Raw genomic sequence first — 11,281 nt, forward strand, 5'->3', positions numbered from 1 at the left:
CTTTCCTCACGTCTCCAAATGTTTTATGTCAGAATGTTTCATTCTCAGCCTGGTGTGACAGTGGACATGTGTTACCATAACAGAAACTGCTAAGAGAGGCCTAAATTCAAATCTAGTTTGGTAAAACCCCCAAATACTATCAATGTTTGCACAGGCAGTAACAGGCCCCATCTCTAAGTGGGCAACATGCACAATGTGCAGTATGAATAAACTGCTGAGTTTACAGAGTCTTAAAGATTTCAGAAATTCACTTGGATTAAAAATAAGCTCCTGTGAGTCCTTAAACTCGTGTGAATTCCTGACTTCTGGAGAATGAGAAGGAAGCATGTTAATGCCACACATTGATTGCAGGGTTAAATAACAGTGCTGGATATGAAGGGAACATTCCTTCAGTGTAATGAATCCAACCACGTTGCATTTTCCAGTATCTTGTGTATTAAATAAGGACCAGAAAATAACACCCCGGTTGGCACAGAGTCACTAAAACCTACCCCTGCTTACTTTTAAAAGTTTTACTCCCTTGTTACATGAATGACCATGGCTTTGTTCTGACTCCAGTTCAATCTAGAAAAAGAAATCACAGAATTTTTTAAATGAGACAGCAAAAGCCTTCCAAAAATTGCCATAGTGTAATTCATATCTTGACTCGCAGGTGCTTGAAACACTGGTGCCCAAACGAGGATGATTTATTCAATGGAATAAATGCTTCCAAGAGGGAGTCACCCCTCCCCAGGTGAATGTTGCTAACACCCCCTGCACAACAGAGTGACACTGGAAGCAGCTGAACACTCTCGCTCCTCTGTAAAACACATCCCTGTCATGCATTAGCCTTGTTCAGGTAGCCAGTTGGCCATTCCTCATTCCAGGCAGATGTCTGTCTGCTTTGCAGCTGCAGGGACATCCCCACTGAATACAGAGGCTTTCAGTGCAGAGCTGGAGCAAGCCCTTGGCTACTGACAGCATTTTTAATGTCCCAAAATAAAGCAAGAAGCCTGGCAGCGTGGGAGGGTGCCCTTCATTCTGTGTGTTCATCAATCTGTCTGGATGAGACAGAGCAAGAGACCATTCCCTGTGACCCTGACTGGACACCAGTACTGGGGCCATAAATCAGCTGAGTGAATAAGCAAAACATTTGGGAGTCAGAGGATTTGTAAGTATTGGGGGTGTCACAGGGAGTTATTTACAGGCTTCAGACAGTGCAGTACACAGACAAGATGTGACATAATTGCTGGCAGACTAGTGGGCAAAATTAGCCAAACCTGTAGGGAAGTGGCATGCAGTGAGTGGTTCATGGGGAGGGGATGGCTGCAGAGGCTCGGGATGTGCCATGGGCATTGCACAAGCACAGACACAGTGGGGATAAAGCCATTAGCACAGACTTAAACCACTGATGGTAAAGTAATCAGCAACAGAGGCAGCATTTCTTTCATAGGGGCATGTATCAAGGAATCTGCTGAACTGGAAGGGACTCACAGGGACCATCCCACCCTGGGCATCCCTGGCAGTGCTGTCCAAACACTCCTGGAGCTCTGACAGGCTCGGGGCCGTGCCCATTCCCTGGGGAGTCTGGGCAGTGCCCAGCACCCTCTGGGGGAAGAACCTTTCCCTGATATCCAGCCTAACATCCCCTGACAAAGCTTTTCTCTTTGTAATTCTCTTTGAATTTCTCTTTGTAAATCATGAAAATCTAGGTGGTCCTGACACAGAAAATGTTCTAAACAAAATACCAATTTGTTGTGAGCTCAGTCAAATTCTGGCTGCGCTTTACCCCAGAGATCCAGATACCCAGTGAGTATATTTCAACTAGAAGTTCTCTTTTAGCTTTGCGTTGGCTTTCTGTGGTTTTTTGTTAACTTGAAGTAATCTTTTGAGCTCGAGTCTTCCCATTTCAGATGAATTTTCAAGGAAAATTTCAAATTATTTGGTTAGAACCACAGAACTGAAGCCAATAAACTGCAGAAGGGAAACTTCATTAAAACTTCTGAGCAGGTCACAGAGCGGGAATGTCACAAGCTCTCCAGTGATGAATGGAGGTCTTGTGCAGAGTGGGGAGGAATGCCCAAGGATCAGATTTTGTGTGACTTATCCCTTTGGTAAATCTATACCTGACCTGATCTTCTCCTCTGCCCCAGGGATTATGAACACGACCTAAGTGCTTGCTCAGGATCCACAGAAACACAAACTAGATACCCTGCACCCATTTATGTATGAAAGTGGCACTGATACCAAAGGCCAAGAGGATGCACACACCATCCCTATTTTCTAAGGGAGCAAAAGCCATTTGGCCCCAGCAGTGAGCAGGAGAGTGAATCCATGTCCCTCTGGAGCAGCAGGGATGGGATGGCAGCAAGAGAACTGGTCAGTCTGTGCCTCTCCGTGGCCACAACACTCCCATTGATTTTTCATAACAGAAACAGACTTTGATACAGGCAGTGGATTTACAGCAAGTATCACAGAGCTAACACAACAGTGTCTCACTGCCAGGAAGGAAAGATAACATATCCCTACTCACTGTCCAGGATGAAAACCTGTAGGACACCCCCAGGGTACCTGTGCCACAAGTCCCCTGCCAGCTCCAAGAGACAATGACAGCAGATCTTCAACAGCCTGGCATCTTCCCAGGGAAATCCAGGGAAATCAGTGTACCCTACAGGAGCCAAATATGACAGGACTCCACTACTCCCAGAATGTTTACAACCATTTCCAGACATACTGCAACACAAACCCACATTCAGTGTCACAACAAAGGTGTCACTTCCCAGTCCCAGCTCTGCATCACCCCCACACAAATCAGTGGTGACACGGCAAAACTCACCACTCTACAGGCTGAGCTTCTCAGAGGATGCTCTGGAAGTCACTTCTGCGTCTCCAGGCCCACAGTGCCTTTGTTCACTCAGAGCACAGAGCTCTTCATAGCTGCCCAGTGGGTCCCCTGGTCCCAGATATCAGTGACCTGTGGGAAGGAAGATAAACCCCTTATCCGTTCGGTGTAAATGTCACTAAATGACAAAAGAAACAGCAAACTGTTGTCCCCCTCACACCTCTCCAGTCTTGCAGAAGGTGAGGCTGTGCCCAGGAGCTGTTGGGTGTCTCCACACTGAGCTGGAGCAGCCCTGGGGGCTCATTATAGCCCCACACTCCCCCAGCCCAGGGGAGGTGCCCTGGAGCCCTTGGCAAGGTTGGCCACGGGCAGGGCCAGCCTGCCCAGATGCGACCATCAGTCAAGGCCACACTGCATCTCCAATGCAAGACCTTGGGCCTCAAAGAAGGACAAACACTTGTGCAGATCCAAGGAAAGGACAGGCTGTACACCACATTGTGTAGGCCACACCAGCAAATGGGTATGTCCTACTCAGAAGCCATGAGTCCTTACGACATACCACAATTCCTTAGCAGAGAAGTAAAACCAGTGAATTATTGCATTTGTGGTGGGTCAACCGTGCCTGGGCTTGGCCCTCAGCAGAAGAGTCCCTCAGTCTGTGCTATTCCAAAAGGCCTGAAAGAAATCCAGTTGCTTTAGAATACCTCCACTGCTACAGTCGAAAGACACACCTCAGTTTGCTCCTTTCCTTCCAATACAGACACAGGCTGATCCCTTTCCCATGAGCAGAAAACAAGGCCACTTATTCCACCAGTGGAAGGTTCCCTGCCCATGGCAGGGAGCTTGAATTAGATGGTTTTTAAGTTCTCTTCCAACCCAAAGCACTCTGGGATCTCTGATTTCCATGGACAGGTACTCAGATGTACAAGTTCAGTACATTGTGACCTCAAATCTTTTGCGTCTTGTCTGCCCTTGAAGACCTTGTAAACCTTCCTTCTTCTGCTCAGAAAGCTCCCCTAAAGCAGAGGGGCCTTTTCTTGGTCCCTGATCCTCACAGAGATGGCCAGTGTGCGACTGCAAGTTCCCTTCTCCCAGAAGCTCGACCTGCAGGCAACAAAACCTGACTGGCCTGAAGGCTGCTTTCACTCACTTCAGCCTGAGAGCCCACAGTCGTTGCTTTCCTTTGCATTGGGTGAACAAATTCATACTAAATCTCATGTTCAATTGGAGAGGAACGGCTGGCTCCAGAAGGTAGCAAGAGAAGTGTTTTTACTGTGATTGCCATGGTTCACAGGCTGTCTGTGCTGGCAGAACCAGAAGAAGGCTTTCCTATGAGAAGATGACAATTTTAAAATCTGAGGCTAATGGGAAGGGAACACACAGAAAACCCTTGGTGCCACAGCTTAGACTCCTGTTAGATTGCACCAAGACTGAAGAACCACAACGAGCACCATTTCCACTAGCCTGAGAAAGAAGATTCTCACCCAGGTATCAAAAATTTCTCCCTTGCAGGGCTGGGAATCACCATTTCAACCAACAATTTAAAATATAAATGTGAAAATTAAATTCTGGAGTAATTTTCTTTATTCCTTCTTTCTTTTCGACCATTGTTGCTGGTGACAGTGTTTAAAGCTTCCCAGTTCATGAGAAAAGCATGTCAACAGAGGAAAATGGAATTGCTCAAACTGATGCCTGGGCTAAGATCCTTCCTGTTACCTTTGCAGTGATATAAAAGTAGAAGCAGTTACAAAGTGAAATATAAACCATTTGAAAGTTGACAAGCCAAGAAAATAAGACAACAAGGATCTGGGAAATCTGGACTGCTACTGGAAAATCCTCTCAGTAGCAGCCACTGTTTTCTAGCAATGTGGGACTCCCACAGCATTTTCACCTGCTTTGGACAATGATCATCCCAAAGATGCTCCCTCAGACATCAGTCCTGCTGGTTCAGGACAGCAGTTTGTGGCTTTGCTGACTGGATGCTGCACCTTTACTAAACCCCATTGCCAGACAAGTCTCAGAGAGAGCAGCACTTTGGGTAAGGCCTAGGAATGCTCCTACAGGAAGCATTTACATGCCTCCACTGAAACCTGAATTCAGCTCTCCTCAGCTGCAGCAGAAGCAGAGTTATCCCAGAGGCCTGAGCTATCCAGGGCCACGGGGATTTCTGCTGTTCCTCTTCGCATGTGCTCTCCCTTTCCAGGCATTTGCTCCCCACAGAACAGTGCCAATGGTATTGAGTCTCCAACCACATTTAGCTGTTGGGTCTCAACTGAGGAATTCCTAATTAGACAGACAGTGGGGTCTAACAGGTCTAACAAGTCCCAGGAGATCCACAACTGCTCCTGTTCCACTGATCCCACAAACCTGATTGTGCTTTGCCTCATTTCCAGCCCTGGTTTTACAGTTTTCGTGGGGCCTCTCCTCCAGGGGGACTGATAATTTAAAACCATCTGCAACAGAGCAACCTCCTCCAAGAGCTTGACCTTCTTCCATTTCAGCTTGTTTTCCACCCGCCCACCCAAGGCCCTGTTAACCCCTGTGTGCCAGGGCTGAGTCACCAAGTGCCACTGGGAGCCTGCAGAATGTCACGGCGAGGCCGGGACACTCACTGGGCACTGCTTTCCCTGCAGAGGGAACAGGTTTTTCCCTGAAAGTGAGGCCATTCCCCTAAGGAAGGGCAGTGAAGAAATGTCCAGAGGCAACAGCTGAAGGACAGTTATTTCAGATTGAATTTAAAACTGTTATTTAACTGGAAACAAGACTCTTCCAACATTCTGTTTTCCCTGCAATTCCCTTCTTGGAATATTTGTGTCACGTCTTCCTGCTCTGACCAGTGACAACTGGCACAGCTCTTCCTACAGACTTTGGCACCCACATGGCTCAGAAAGGGCAGGAACTCAAGAAACCAAGGGTTTGGTAGGTCCAAAACCCTGTCTGGATTTTCAGTTCATAAAGAAATGACCAAGATCAAAAATCAGGCCAAGACACCCCATTTCCCTGCAGCCTGGTGGACAGTCCTGACTGCTCTAAGAGTGGAAGTGGTGGCAGGGAGGCTTCTTTGGGGCAGAAATATTCACATAGAAATGGGTGAAGATGTGCAAAGCTCAGTGGTTGTGCTCCAAGTCCATTTTGACGTAACAGCAATGAGAATCCCATAAAAACTATACAAGAAAATGGGCATGGAATATGGAATAAAGGCCCACAATCAGTGAAGATTACAGGTACCCCAGCTCTCCAACCACCCAGCACACTACACCAAATCAGGTGAGTCTGGCAGTGCTGGTCATGCTGGGCATGTGTGAGCACAGGGACATTGTGTGTTCAGATCAGGCCAGAGGCCGTCTGGGTGACAGGAGAGCATTTTGGTTTTCCCAGGAGCATATCCTGCAGCAGGATGAGGAACAGTCACACCACGCATGTGAGTGCCCCAGTGAGTCTTCCATACCCACAACATTTGAATTTAAGTAAATGTGACGTTCCAGTTACTGGGTATTTGCTGCTCTTTTCAGTGGGAGTTGCGCATTCCCATTCCAGTCCCTCAACACCAGTTCATCCACGTTGTAGAGTCCAGAAGAAATTGAAGGGACTTGTTTCAAGCTTGAACCTGTGGTGATTTTCCCTCCCCACCTGAGGTGCCAGTATGTCCCTCTGTCACCTGCAAGCCAAGGGCTGCTGTCACTGGGCACACAGAGCCAGGGTCAGGCCCACTGCAGTCCACTGAACCTTCACACAACATAAGGAGATCAGAACCAAGGGAATGAATGCAAGAGGCACCAGTGCTCTGCTTTCACAGTGCAGATCAGCTCCCTTCATTCCCACACTACAGAGAATTCCTTCTGTTCTCTTGCTCAGTTCTCTTCTCACTGGTTCAGTGTTTGCATCCATGACTGACTGAAGGTGTTTGCTAGCAGTCTAGGATTTAGTTGGAGCCTGGCTGCCTATTAACCCAACATTCCCACTTTTCCCAGTAATAGCTGCTCCCATGACTATCTTCCTTGCATGTTCCAGTCCTGGAGCTGGGATTTACTTACCATTTTCATCCACAAAACAAAATAGTGTGCAGCAGACATTTAATAAAGACTCTCCAAAGATGCGATTAAAACATCAACTTATTACCAGACATATCCCTCCACCTGGACTTTCCACCCCCCTTGAGACACAGAAGAGAACAAGGGTTTAAGCCCCTCTGGGCTTTAAGGAATGCAGAGAACAAGGGATGCCTGTACAACTTGCATCTGACCTTACATGGCCCTTGGGTTTTGCTAAATGTACCTCTCAGGCAGTCAGAGGGTTAACAAAGCTCACTGCATGCAGCATATTAAACAATAAAATGCAACCAGGGATTGAAGGCTTTATCTCTGTCCCCCTCTCTGCCTCAAACCAGAGGCACAGCAGACTCCCCAGCTCTGAGTTCTTTATGTTACAGAATTTATTGTGCCCCAGCCTGCAAGTGGCAACAGATGAAACAAGCCCCATCCTGGCCTGACCAGCTGTTTTAATGTTTCATTCCCTGATGGACTGGGAAGTTTCACACTGAAATAAACGGTAAGAAATTCTCTCTGGAACCTCAAGAGGCCACAGCATGTAGTATCTTCCTGTTGTCTATGTGGGACACCAGAATTAATCTCAACACTGTCCTGTCAGTGCCTGACCTGTGCCGGCACCAGTGAATGTCTGGCACCTACAGAGGTGCCAGGGGACTCACATTTCTGGAAAAGCTGCCCCATTCCTTCTGAAGTTTGCTCACTGTCACACTCTCTCTTTATCCAGCACTAAAATATCAGAATAAAATAAGTGTCATCTTAAGCCAGAAAATTGTAAGATCATATTTACAAGAAAATAGACAGGTATTAAATGAACCAGCCTAACCTTCTAGAACTAAAAAATGAAGTCATCTTTATAGATAAAAAGCTAATATTACAAAAAGAAAGAAGAAACAAAAAAATTACTAACAGACATAAGGGGGTCAACCTGAGTATAATAACACAACATTTACCAATTAGTTTAAGAAAGAGATGTGTGCTTACCTCGTAAACAAAGTCAAACTACCGATCAAAAGCTGCATAGACAAAACAGAACTACCAATTAAACAATATGTGACTGTATAAACCAAGATAAGAAGTAAATATAAACAATATTTAGAAGCACAATAAACAACTTAATTCACATTGAATCATACCAAGTCCTTTGTCTTCTCAGAAAATTATGCCAGCATCCAATGGAGAAATAATCAAAATCACAGAATTATAAAATCATAGAGCGGTTTGGGTTGGAAGGGAACTTAAAGCTCAGCTCGTTCCACTCCCCACCAAGGGAAAAACATCAGGTTGCTTAGACCCCCCTCCAGAAAACGGAAATATAGGGAAAAAACCTCCAGAAATACAGAAAAACATGGAAACAGAGAAAAAGAGAAAGAGAGGGCATCTCTCTCCTTTCATCCCCACTTGTTCTATGAAGCCTGTGATTTCACAGAAGGGTCACTGAGCTCCCCTTTCTGCAGGAATGAACCTCCCAAGGTGTGTACCTCTACAGGCTCTGTCCCCCCGCAGGGTCTGTCCCAGTGCAGGGTCTATCCCAGTGCAGGGTCTGTCCCTGTGCAGGCTCTGTCCCAGTGCAGGGTCTGTCCCAGTGCAGGGTCTGTCCCTGTGCAGGGTCTGTCCCTGTGCGGGGTCTGTCCCTGTGCGGGGTCTGTCCCTATGCAGGGTCTGTCCCAGTGCAGGGTCTGTCCCTGAGCGGGGTCTGTCCCTGAGCAGGGTCTGTCCCAGTGCAGGGTCTGTCCCTGAGCAGGGTCTGTCCCCCCGCGGGGTGTCACCCACCTCCCCTGCCCTGTGAAGGCGATCACACGGAGCTCGAACGCAGCACAGCTGGCAGCAAATACGGCTCCGGGTCCGGAGCAGGTGCCCAGCACTCACCTGCCGTTCTCAGCGCGGGTGTCCCCTGTAGCCGAGGGCTGTCCCCTCTAGCCGAGGGCTGTCCCCTGCAGCCGAGGGCTGTGGCAGCCGGGGCCGGGCCGGGCTCAGTGCGGGTCGCTCCGGGCCGGGCCGGGCTGGAGCCCCCTCAGCCGCCCCGGCGGTGCCGCCTCCCTCCCGCCGCTGTCCCGGCGCGGTGTCGCCGCGGGCGGGGCCGCCTGTCACAGGGCTGTTAGCTTCCGAGACATCCAGAGGATTGGGATTTTTATGGGCACCCGGGCACCTGCCTCCTATTCGTTATTATTTCAGTCCATTCCAGTAATGGTGCTGAGCAAATTTGAGATGAACATAATTCTTCAGCATTTCACAAGTCAGTGGGATGGTGCTTTGTCCGTGGATTGTGTTTCTTCTTTGCAGCAACTTGTTACAAACTTTGACACAACTGAAGGGCTCTCAATGTTTTAAAGGGAACTGGAGTTCAGCTGGTTTGAATCCCATTCCAGGAATAAGTAGGGTCCCTAACAGAACAGATAAACTGAATTTCAGATAAAAGTGAGTGGCCAAGCATGGTTAAAGATGAGGCTCCTTCACATACAGTCTTTTTAAAAAATAACTCCTTGAAAAGTCAGATTTATAAGAGATGGACAGACCCCTTCAGAGCAGCAGTTCACAGTGTTAATATGAATTTATGTCACAGTGTTAATGTGAATTTGTAGTGTACACTGAGCAGTCTGAGTCTGCACTCCTGTTACACAGCCAAGAGCAGCTGCTGTTACCTACAGACCTTCATGCACCTTTGGAGAAAAACAGCTTTAACAGGAAATTAGGAATAAAAAGGTCAGGGTGGAAATGGAGATCAGACACCTCAGCAAACTTGTAGTAGTAATAATTCTCTGCTGTGAGAATTTATCCAGAGTCACCTGGAGTGATGGATATAAGTCTTGAGAAAAACAGGACAGAGGCTCAAAGACCCCAGGCAGGGAATGAAGTGGTGACAGGCACAGTTTCCTCAGCTTTCAGAGGGCAGTGGGCACCCAAGGGTCACCCAAAGGCTGCTGGTTGCAGATATTCCAGGTGTTTCCCCATTGCCTATCTCAGAGACAGGCACACACTGGGGGAATGCCAGTCACAGTCATTTCAGAGGCCAATACTTCCAGGTAGACGTGAACACATCAGTACTTCTAAAAAGCGGATTAGGATAAAGTTCAGCTTTCCCTGTCTTGTCCTCTTCAAGGAAGCCAATGTGCCTGTGGGAGAGGCTGTACCTGGAGCTCTTCCAGCCTGGATAGTGGGCAAGCCCCTGTCCTATGAGACCTGCCTGGTCTCATAGGCAATGATGCAAACATCATTTCCAAAGGTTTGCTTCCATCCAGTGAAAGCAATCCCCCCCCAGCAGGCAATGGGCCTGTTGTGCCCTGGATGTAACTGCACCTCAGGTGCTTCAAAAGCGCTCATTGTACAAAGGAACAGCCAAGGCAGGAAGATGAACCAGGAGGACAGAAGCTTTGTCTGTACTTTAGTGTACTTTCCAAATGGGAATATTATTCCCTAATTTTTACTTTAGATTAACAAAATTTTGGAGTTCAGATTCTCAGTCCCTTGATACCACAGAAGCCAGGTGAAATCTGCTCAGGGTTTCCTACCTTGCCCCTCCATAGCTAAACATCTTTCCTGTGGAGGAGAGATCTGGGTCACAAATTGATGAGCTTGTACTGGAAAAGATTTAAGCCAGAAAGTGCCAGTGACATATCCCAAAAGATCACATTTACACACCTTTATGCACCTTTACAGTCAGCAAAACACAGAAGATTCCATTTAATGCAGTAGAAGAGAAAAAACATCTGCTTCAAAAAACAGAGAAGTACTGACAACTCAGGAGATGCTGAAATCATTCTGATAGACTTGAAAATATGTTCCAGTTATGAGACCTTAGCAGCCCAAAGGGCAGCCTTATGTAATGTGCTTTACTTAGCAATCCTCTGACATGGGCATTCCCAATAAAACAGTGCAAGGATTTGTAAGCCTGAGTATTCCCTTGCCTCTGACAGCCTCATAAAGATTATTTCCTTTCAGACATGTGAGAGTCTCCACTGGAAACCCACTAAACACTGCATCTGAGCTGACCTGAGCATTCAAATTCTAATTTCATCCCAAATCAGCAGGTGGTTATTAGTTGTCTCAAAATGGCATTTGTCAGGAATGAAAATTCTTTGCCAAAATAAGCCATTCAGTGTTATTTATGATGCAGACAGATTCTGTTACTCCCTCATGGGGTTTTATGCTCAAACACTGTTGACTCAGCCAGCCCTGGCCCTCTCCCCTTTTATGTTTGAATGCAGCCATTAAATTGTCTTTTAGAAGTTGCACTGAGGGCACAAACCCCCCTCACTTCTCCATTAAATGAGGACAAAACACAGAAATGACCCACAAGTGCATGAACATTGAGAACTCTGAGCGTTTACTGTGACAGACTAAACACAAAGTTCCTCTGTGTTCTTCTCAAGCTTCATGCTCAATGTGGAATCTCAAAGAAGCGGCCATGGACACC

The 11,281-nt window shown here is 47.2% G+C and overlaps 1 protein-coding gene across 7 annotated transcripts in view; it reads right to left on the bottom strand.

Annotated features, from left to right (window-relative positions):
• The window catches only part of IGFN1 (immunoglobulin like and fibronectin type III domain containing 1), a 38,717-nt gene extending 29,755 nt beyond the window's left edge, over positions 1-8,962 (bottom strand). For 6 of the 7 annotated variants that reach the window (XM_041422744.1, XM_041422745.1, XM_041422742.1 and 3 more), the window contains exons 1-2: positions 8,737-8,962; positions 2,816-2,953 (exon numbers count right to left, since the gene is read on the bottom strand). The gene's annotated coding sequence lies outside the window, so the exon portion shown is untranslated. Of the gene's footprint in view, positions 1-2,815; positions 2,954-3,041; positions 3,162-8,736 lie in introns of those variants that run through there. The other variant, XM_041422740.1, reaches the window with a different exon arrangement.
• Between the last annotated feature and the right edge of the window lie 2,319 nt (positions 8,963-11,281).

Source organism: Onychostruthus taczanowskii, unplaced genomic scaffold, assembly GCF_017590055.1.
Source record: "Onychostruthus taczanowskii isolate IOZ18803 unplaced genomic scaffold, ASM1759005v1 scaffold74, whole genome shotgun sequence".
Classification (NCBI taxonomy): domain Eukaryota; kingdom Metazoa; phylum Chordata; class Aves; order Passeriformes; family Passeridae; genus Onychostruthus; species Onychostruthus taczanowskii.